The 9,157-nt window shown below is 42.9% G+C and overlaps 1 pseudogene; it reads right to left on the bottom strand.

Annotated features, from left to right (window-relative positions):
- Positions 1 to 664: 664 nt before the first annotated feature.
- Positions 665 to 9,136, bottom strand: LOC104852857 (annotated as a pseudogene).
- Between the last annotated feature and the right edge of the window lie 21 nt (positions 9,137 to 9,157).

Genomic DNA, 9,157 nt, shown 5'->3' with positions numbered 1-9,157 from the left:
CTGGGTTTTCTGTTCAGTTCCATTGATCTGTATGTTTTGAAAAGAGAAATTTTAAGCCTTACAACTTTGTTCTTCTTCTCAAGATATTTTTGGCTATCCACATGTATATAAAAGTAAATAATTGAGAATACAAATGAAATAAGAGTAGAAAAATTTGATTAAACTGGGCTGGGTGTTTGATAATTCTGTATACATTTGATATTGTTTGATTTTTTTGTAGTGAGTGATTTTTAAAATTTTAAAATTTTTATTAGTACATGTTTGCAGTACATAATGATTACATTCATCATGGGGAATTAGTACATGTACACATCACATAATTCCTTTTACTTGCCTCCCCTGTGCCTTTACTCCCATGTATTAAATAAAGCTCAATCTAACTATGATTGTATCCACACTCTTACATGTATATACTAGGTGACTTTAAGGGATATTCTTAATAACTTTGATTTTCACTTTAGCTTTAAATGGGGTTAAAATTACATGCTCTTTAATGGATGTGTGAGCATTGATATACCGTTATATATATAGAATGCTTAAAACAATGCCTAGCACTGAACAAAATATGTTACCTAATTCACTATCACTAAACAGTAAAAACAAAATAATAGCAAAATAATACATCATTATAGCTCATTAAATCACATCACCATTTTGTATGTTTGCCATTTTCATCAAATTACTAATACTGTAGAAGTTAAAGTCATTAAATGTGCTTCCAGATTGTTTCTTTCTTTCTCTTTTTTGTACTGGGGATTGAACTCAGGACCTTGCACTTGTGAGGCAGGTGCCAGAACCACTGAGCTAAATCCCTGGCCCCCAGATTGTTCCTTGAAACAGTTTTTTAGAATCAACTTTTGGAGTTAATGAGCTTAAAGAACATTATAAATTTAAAAACTTACCATCAAACTGCTCTCCACAATGCATGAACCATAAAAGAAAGAAAAAATTGTAACTACCTGTTGTATATTTTTTTTGAGGTTTTAATGTTCATTTATTTTTTGCACATATTGGGAAAAAGTTCAAGACAAAACATTCCAATCTTAATAAAAATACAAGTATTTAATGTCACAGTCAGTTTTTAGGTAAAACTAAAGGACCTGGATTAAAAGAGATGTGATAGTGGTGTCTACAGCTTTGAGGAACTGCTCACCTAGATCCCAGAGATATGCAGCTGGATATTAGGTAGGCAGTTCAGACACCATCAGGTTCTGCCTACAAACATTCATCTATGAATACAGTAGTGAAACACTAAATTTAAAATAATTCTACATTTAACAGGTCAATCAATATTAGGTCATTTAAATTAAATTTAACTGGAAGTACCACTTAGCAGCTCATAGAAACATAACAAACCTAGGTTTTCAGTAAGAAACAGAATGTATGGAGCTTCCACTTATCCTTTGGACGTAGTTTCAGAACACAGGGTTTGTATCAGAGGGTTTTTCTGTGTTATTTCTGAGTGTAAGAGCTGGTCCAAGTGATGTTTCCATTTTTAAATTTTTGGTACTGGGAATGTAACTTAGGGCTTCATGCATGGTGGGCAAGCACTTTACCACAGAGCTATACCCCCACCCCTCTTTAAAGAGTTTTTATTTTAAAACAGCGTCTCATAACCTGCCCAGGCTGGCCTTCTGATCTTCCTGCCTCAGCTTCTTGAGTAGTTGGAATGACAGGTAGGTGCCACTATGCAGGCTTTATAGTTTTAAAAACATTTCTTCATGCCAAGTTTGTAACCTCCAAGCATTTTAATAGCTTGCCAAATTGATAGTATATTTAAACTCTGTATTGTCCTAGGAAATCTAGTTCATTAGATCACCAAAATTACAGCAGTGCCACAGCTGAGAGGGTTCTCCGTACAGTTATTCTACTAAGAAAAATGGTGGAGTTTTTCCACCCTTCTTCCGTTTTTGTTTCAGGAAAGGGTAAGAGAGAGGGAGGGAGGAGATCAAACACATTGCTTGATGCCCCAACAGTGGCAAAAAGTCATATGTAAACACATCTTTGCCAGCTGCATGTTCCTAAACTGGGGACAAAAGGATGGCCACTTCCTGCTATACAAGCCGGCAGTCCCACAAGAGGCCTGTGCTGAAGGAGTCCCCTTGTTGGAAATGCTACTGTGAAGGTTAGACAGGAACAACATACGTGCACAGGGGGAAGCAGGCCGCAAATGTGGCAAGCACACAAGCATTTGTGTTACATTTCTATGAGTTGCCTCCAAGCTCTCTCTTTTTTTTTTTTTTTTTTTTTTTTGGCGAGGTAGGTGGCAGAACCACTGAGCTAAATCCCTGGCTTACCAAGCTCTTTTGCTGCTGCTTTTCAGCACAGCCCATGGTAGGAGAGGAAATTTCCCATTAGTGGGAATCTTAGAAGGATCCTGCCCCATTTAGAAACATTTATACATCCAGAGACTAGCAATTAAAATGTGAAAATAATTAGTATTTAGTAGTTAAATTCTGCTAATTATCAAAAGTCATAGCCTACTGGGATCGGCAGTTTTACAAATGGAATTCATACTGCATTTCTTAAATGTTTTTCTGACTGCTTAACAATGTTTTCATTTTGTCTTCATTTATAAATGAGGACAGGGTCAATTTATCATCTATATGAATTCAGTAGGGACCCTGCAGCCTGGTGTCAGGTAGGAGGTGCACCTTCTTTCCGGAGCAGATTAAATTTGTGCTTGTGACACTTCATGTGCTTGAACTGCAGTGGCTTCAGGCGCTCATGGTAAGATTTGGGAACCTCTGTTTTGTCCACTGGGGATTCCTTGGGACACTCCAGCACATTTTCATGCACATCCCCATCACAGAGGCCAAGAACAGAGCAGGCATCATGTCCTTAAAAAGTCACATGCAGCAACCAGAGCCCCAGCATTGGGGTGAATTACAGTGAGCAACTCCAAACGCTGATTTTCTTGGGTAGTCTGGTACTCTGTCATGCTTTCTCAAGAAAATCTGCCTTCTCACTGAGTGCATACAGAGAATACAAGAGACACAAATTCCTTAAGGCAGTGTGGATGGATTTATCTTGAACTTGTAGGAAGTTTTGTGCAATGAGTTTAACTACCTCATACTAGCAAGGAGGCTCATTTGTTTGAACAAGATCCACAGAAGTCAGGTTCCTTGCTACCTTCTGGCTTTTCCTGTGACTCATTTCAGCCTGAAGGATTTTGGAGGTAATGTCTTTTGAGCTGGTTGCTTGAATCTGATGCTTCCATCAGCATTTCAGGGCTGTTGATATCCATCCCTATCCGCTGACAGCCACCTGCTGGGGCTGGATGCGTTCACTGAGCAGGTCCTTCAAGCAGGACACTGTACCATACACCAGCTTCCCTGTCTGCACCTGGTCATGGTTTTCACCAATAACCTGGCTGTCTGTAGCAGCATGATGGGGTTTTCTCCCTCAAAAGCGCAGGCTGGAGTGAAAGAAACATAAATATTCGGAACACCACTGCAATGAGGACAGCTATGCCCAGCCAGCTGGTACTCTGATAGCAGCATTTGCTGCCCATGCGGTGAAAACCTTAAGCCCTGTGGTGAGGACATGAAGCTCAGGCAGCTCAATCAGGCCTCTGTGGCTGATGCTTTCATTAATCCAATGACAGGTTTCCTTCATTTATGTGCCTACAAACTGGAAGGCAGAGGTAACAGCCAGGAGCAGGAAGAGATTGCACTGCTATATTTGAGAGACCAAAGTCTGGGGTTCTGATTTATCTGTATTCATTGCAGACTGGTCCCTTATGGCACTGTATCCAAAGGCAATGGTGTGCACCTTGAAGACACACCAACCTCTTTCTCCCACAAGGAAGGATCCAATAAACACCGTGGTCCTGTAAGTCAGCTCGCTGCTCAGGGGTACCTGCTGGCAGGTTTCACCTGGGCATTCTTCATTAACATGCTTTCTGTGGGAATACGGTAGCTGTCCATCTTCAGGTAGCCACTGTCCATTTCTTCATAAAGTTTGGGTCAACATCTTTAACAGTAACACCTGGCAAAGGCTTGTGGGTCCAAATTTTGGGAATAGACACAAGGAAGGCATATAATCCATAGCACCTCCCTTGAGTGATCAGTTAGGCAAGAACTGTGGCATTGCCACCACTCAATGGTGGTTACCATTGGACTCTTGATAATTAACCTTTGAGATTTGTGGTCATGCGTGGCTTTGGTTTGCCAGCCTCCAGGATGAGCTCTGTGGCCCATTTCCATCTGGGCATAGGTGCCAATTGTCTGGAGTCCTTGGGATGAGTGCAGCCATTTCTCTTGCTGAGCAGTTGTGCCACAAATTTGACCACATGTATTTTTTTTTTTTTTTTGGTACCAGGGATCGAACTCGGGTCCTTGCACTTGCAAGGCAGGCAGCAGAACCACTGAGCTAAATCCCTGGCCCATTCAAACGTAGTTTTTAAAACACGATTTCATCGGGGTCTGCAATGTCTAACACCCTCATTTTCTCCTCCATGCTGGCACTGTGCTTGACAGCCATCTCATTAGGTTGGCTGTGAGGAAGTTGTATTCCTTAGAATAGAAGTTTAGGTCATTCAGAATCATGTTTTCATCTATCCATGGTGCTGGTCTGTTTGTGATCAGCTCCAGGTTGAAGGTAGTGGTGAACAGCTCCCTATGGAAGTCTGGGGTCATGGTTTCCGCTAATTCTGCAGAGCCTGCAGAGGGGATAGCAGCAAAAATGGGAGTCTGTCTTGTATTTCTATAATTCTTTCATAATTAAAAATTATTTCTTCTATTTAATAAGCATAAAATGTTCTGGAATTGTTACGTTGCAATTTGAATTTATAAGTACCTTTATAAAACATTCCTCAGTTTATTTTCATGAACTTCACTTTTTGCTGTGGATTATAAGTGATAAATCATAATTTAATATAATTTAATCCTGTACTTTTCGTATTTTAGAAAATTTCCCCAGACTGTCCTTTCTTTTAAAATCTTGCTCTATTAGGCGTGAAGAATGTTTAATGATATTAGTCCACTTAAGTTGTCTTTAGTTTTTTCTTGGAGCAAATATACCTGGAATAAAGATAAATTTATCGTGAAATCCTAAGACTGACAAGGGATGAGGAGGCTGTATTCTCTGGGAGAGGAGCTCCCAAGGACCTGGGAAAACTGCTTCAAATCTCCCTCTTCCCATAGTCCCTCTTACTGCCGGGGCAAAGGCAGTCAGCCACCCAGAGGGTCTGGGCTGTGCAAACCAGGAAAGGGTGCAGAACCTAACCGTTTGGAGAATGACCAGCATACTTGATGCTCTTCAACCACAATCTGTGTTTTATAACATCCATGGACATCCATCCATTTAATTAGCATCCATTGTGGTTCTTTGATGTTCCCAGCATTGTTGTAGATGCTTGGCAGGCATCCGTGAAAAATTAGCCCAGTGAGACCTAAGAACCACAGAGCCTACATCCAGCAAGGGGCAAATAAGATCTGATAACATGGTGGTGACATGTGCTCTGTAGACCACTACCATAAGGCAAAGGGACAGCATGCTGAATAGGATGCTATGTCCCTAACCGAGGGGAAAGAGTAACATGGAATGTCCCATGTAAGCTGGGCTCTAAGGGTAAGGAAGAGGAAGACTGGGAATGTTGGGGGAGAAGAAAGAATAGTCTTTGAGGTCTTGGCTTCTGGGAACAGAGGCACTGGAGTGGGGAAGGTGAAGGGCAAGGACCAGGGTTGATGGTGCAAATGTTACCTGTCAGGCAGTATATACATTGCCCAGCAGAGCTGCTTCCTAGAGGCTCCTTATGTCTTTTCCAGTCTCTGGCATCCAGCCGCATCCCCAGGTAGCACTTTCCATCTTCAAGGGTATCGATGAGGTATCTTTTCTCCCCTCTGATGGCTGCTGCTGTCACCAGATTCCCTTCTCTGACTTTCCTGCCCTTACAATTATACTGATCCTCCATGGCTAACCTAGATCATCTCCCCATCTCGGAATCATTAGATGTGGAGCCTGCTGGCGTTAGAGGATGCATGGGGTAAGCAACTGGAGAGCATAAACCTGTGTTCTCTCCCTGGCTCTATTACTAACCTGATTTCTTGGAGCACCAACTTCTGGAACTGTAGAATGGGTGGCCTCTGTGCCCCTATTCCTTGGTGGACATCAAATGCATTTCCCAGGACTGCAGGAGAAGACTGAAGGGTGCAGTTGTGCTGGGTGCCTTCGAGTCTATGGTCCATACCAACGCGTTCTAAATCCCAACCCCTGCCTCGACCTCTTCCTGTGGCATCGTAACAATCCATATTCCCTACAGACTGCATGCTGTGTCCAGAGAGAAACCCCTCCCTGTGGGTTCACAAGTCCCTCCAATTAGAATTCTAACTCTGATAACTGTCTAAGTGACCACAGGCTCAAGGAACTAACCCCAGACTGCCTGGTACCCACCCTCATGCTCATTCTTCTCCCCACCTGGAACTTCACGATTCCTAGTTTTCCCGTCCTCTCCCGTCATAACATCAACACATCACCTTCTCTTTCTCCAGCTGCCCGGTGACACAGTAAGCAAATATTTATGGACTATGTTTGACTATGTGCCATGATTTAATACTAATGGAAAACAAGGAAGATTTCTCTTCTCAGGCAGTGAACATCCCTGTGTGGGAGACATGCACTGGACCCTCGTCACAGGGAGGGACATCATGACCCTCTGACTCACTTGATCTAAGGTAATGGGAGTAGTGCACACAGAAAGGTGACCTAAACTTGGGCTCTGGAAGGCTTCCTGAAGAAGTGAAATCGGAACAGAGGTATGGACACCAAGTGTGTGCACATTAGGGCCATCTTATCCCTAGCTAATACAGTCTCACATGGAGTCAGAACTTGGGGGCTGTAGCATCTATCACCCCTACTCTATACTTTTGTGATAAACAATGGTCTCTTTACACACCTTCATGGGAAAACAACACCATCCTGTCCAGTCTGGGCCGAATTAGCCTGCCAAACCCCAGTCCCCTCTCTTCACTGAGAATCTCATTTGTACCCTGAAAGAGTATGGGGTCCTCCACCAGCACAGGGATGGCTACAGAATGCAGTCCTTCTGCATCCTCCCGAAGGGCAAGTCCAACGAAGCCAAAGCTCAGAACACAAGTACTAAGTATATGTAGTGGTCATTAGTAAATTCCTTTCACCACCCAGAAGACAGGAGCCCTTTCTGAAATGCAAAGGAGGAGAGTATCCTGGCCCAGGCTTAATTCTATACAATGATCATGAAAACAGGATTCATAAACAGCGCTGACAAAGAGTTTCTCTTCTAGCCCACAGTCTGAACTCCCAGAGGTCATCCACTCACATATTAATTTACCAAATTGTTCCTGTAAGGCGCCATAAGCAAACTGTTCCAGAAAAAAATTCTTAACTGTTTGTTGGTACACTTTAGATATATCTAAAGATGACATTCATCATATGGAATTGGTACCTGTACGTGATATATATCCCCTCTTCTCCCTTCAGTCCTTTTCCCCTGCTTATTTACAAAAGCTTTGTTTACATTTTATCTTTCTTATCTTTTTTTCCCTTCTTCACCTTTCCTGCTTTCCTCGTGCCTCCTCCCCAGTAACCCTTCCAATTTGAACTTTGTCTTCCTATTTCACATTCTCCATTATATATTCCAGTCCCTTTTACACTTTCAGTTTCTCACACCAGAGAAACAATGAGATGTTTACACGTGTGTCCGATTTATTTCACTTAACCCTGAGCACACGCCCAGGTGCTGCGTATGACAGTTACAGAGGTGAGACTCTTGAGGCTTTGAATGCCTAAAAATGCCAGTATCCTTACCTCAAATTTGACCATCTATTGGTAAACAAGGAATTCCACATTAGAAATAACTGGCCCATCCAGGCTCACTCCTGTGTTCCCAGCTGCTCAGGAGACTGAGGCACGAGGATCACAAATTCAAAGCAGAATTTGTGAAGATGCTGTCCAATAAACAAACAAATAATTTTGGTCTTTTGAGACAGGGTCTCACTATGTAGTTGAGAATGACCTGGAACTCACGATGTAGCCCAGGCTGGTCTGGAACTCACAGCGATCCTCCTGCCTCAGCCTCCTGAGTGCTGGGATTACAGGCATGAGCCACCACGCCAGGCACAAATAAGTTTTTAAAAGGAGGAACAAGAAAAAAAAAATCATTGTCCTTAGAATTTTGACTCCTCATTGCTTTTACAAATTCTGTTAGCCTGATAATCACCTTACTATATGGTTTCTTTGCTGTCCCTGGAAAATTTTATCATTCCTCCATTGGGTGCACTCTTATTTCATCGTATAATCTGGCCTGGGCTTCATTCAGAGAATTGACATTGGGAGCTGCATGGAACTCTGTCCTGGGTTATGTCTTTGGATAGTCCTCTCCTACTATTTTTCTCCCATTGGCATTTGTTAGGTGTTGAGGCTTCTGCAGTAATTTTCTTACCTTTTATCTTTATTCTCCTGTTCACTCTTTACCCATAAGTTGTGTATTTTGCAAAATTTAACGGCTGCCTTTGTGTTGTAGCTTTGAGCTCTTCCCCACTCTTGTTCTTTTGATGGTGGGTCTAACTGCATCTTCCCTGTGGGGATACCTAGAAGAAACAATAACCCTATACATTTTCAGGAGTGTTCCTGGGTCATTCCCCAAAGGGCCCTGGCCTTCCCTTCAATTAAAGGCTTCTGGGCTGTAACTGGCTCAATTAGGGGAAAGGACTGAGCCTCTATGAATCAGTGGCTGAGTCAAGCTTTGGTCACTTGATGTTAAATTCTGTGCTTTTCCAGATCAAATAGGAATAGACGAGGTTTCCCATGTTTTCCAGTATAATGTCTTATAGTTAAAAGATTCCTACATAACTACATTTTTTTTCCACATTTCCCGGAAATCACGGTAATTTTTACTAGTCCTAAAGGCACGTGACATTATATGTCATGTGACATTTCAATCAGGGCGTCTTTGCTCTGGAGATAGAATGCGTCTCCAGCCGCAGCCTCGCAGCTCCAGGACACCGGGCCTGGACCCACTTCCGCCCACCGCCTTCCAAGGCCCCCAAACGGGAACGCCCTCAAAGTAGGCGAGTCGGGAGCGGGTCGGACTCACCGCGCAGCCTCCAGCACTGGACGGCGGCTCCCCTCCTGCGCATGCGTGCGACCGTAGCCCCGCCCCCTCGGGCATCTCGGG

Source organism: Fukomys damarensis, unplaced genomic scaffold (genome assembly GCF_012274545.1).
Source record: "Fukomys damarensis isolate Sample0158 unplaced genomic scaffold, DMR_v1.0_HiC HiC_scaffold_27, whole genome shotgun sequence".
Classification (NCBI taxonomy): Eukaryota; Metazoa; Chordata; class Mammalia; order Rodentia; family Bathyergidae; genus Fukomys; species Fukomys damarensis.
Note: the sequence above shows the minus strand (reverse complement) of the source record. Positions and strands in the feature narration are given on the sequence as shown.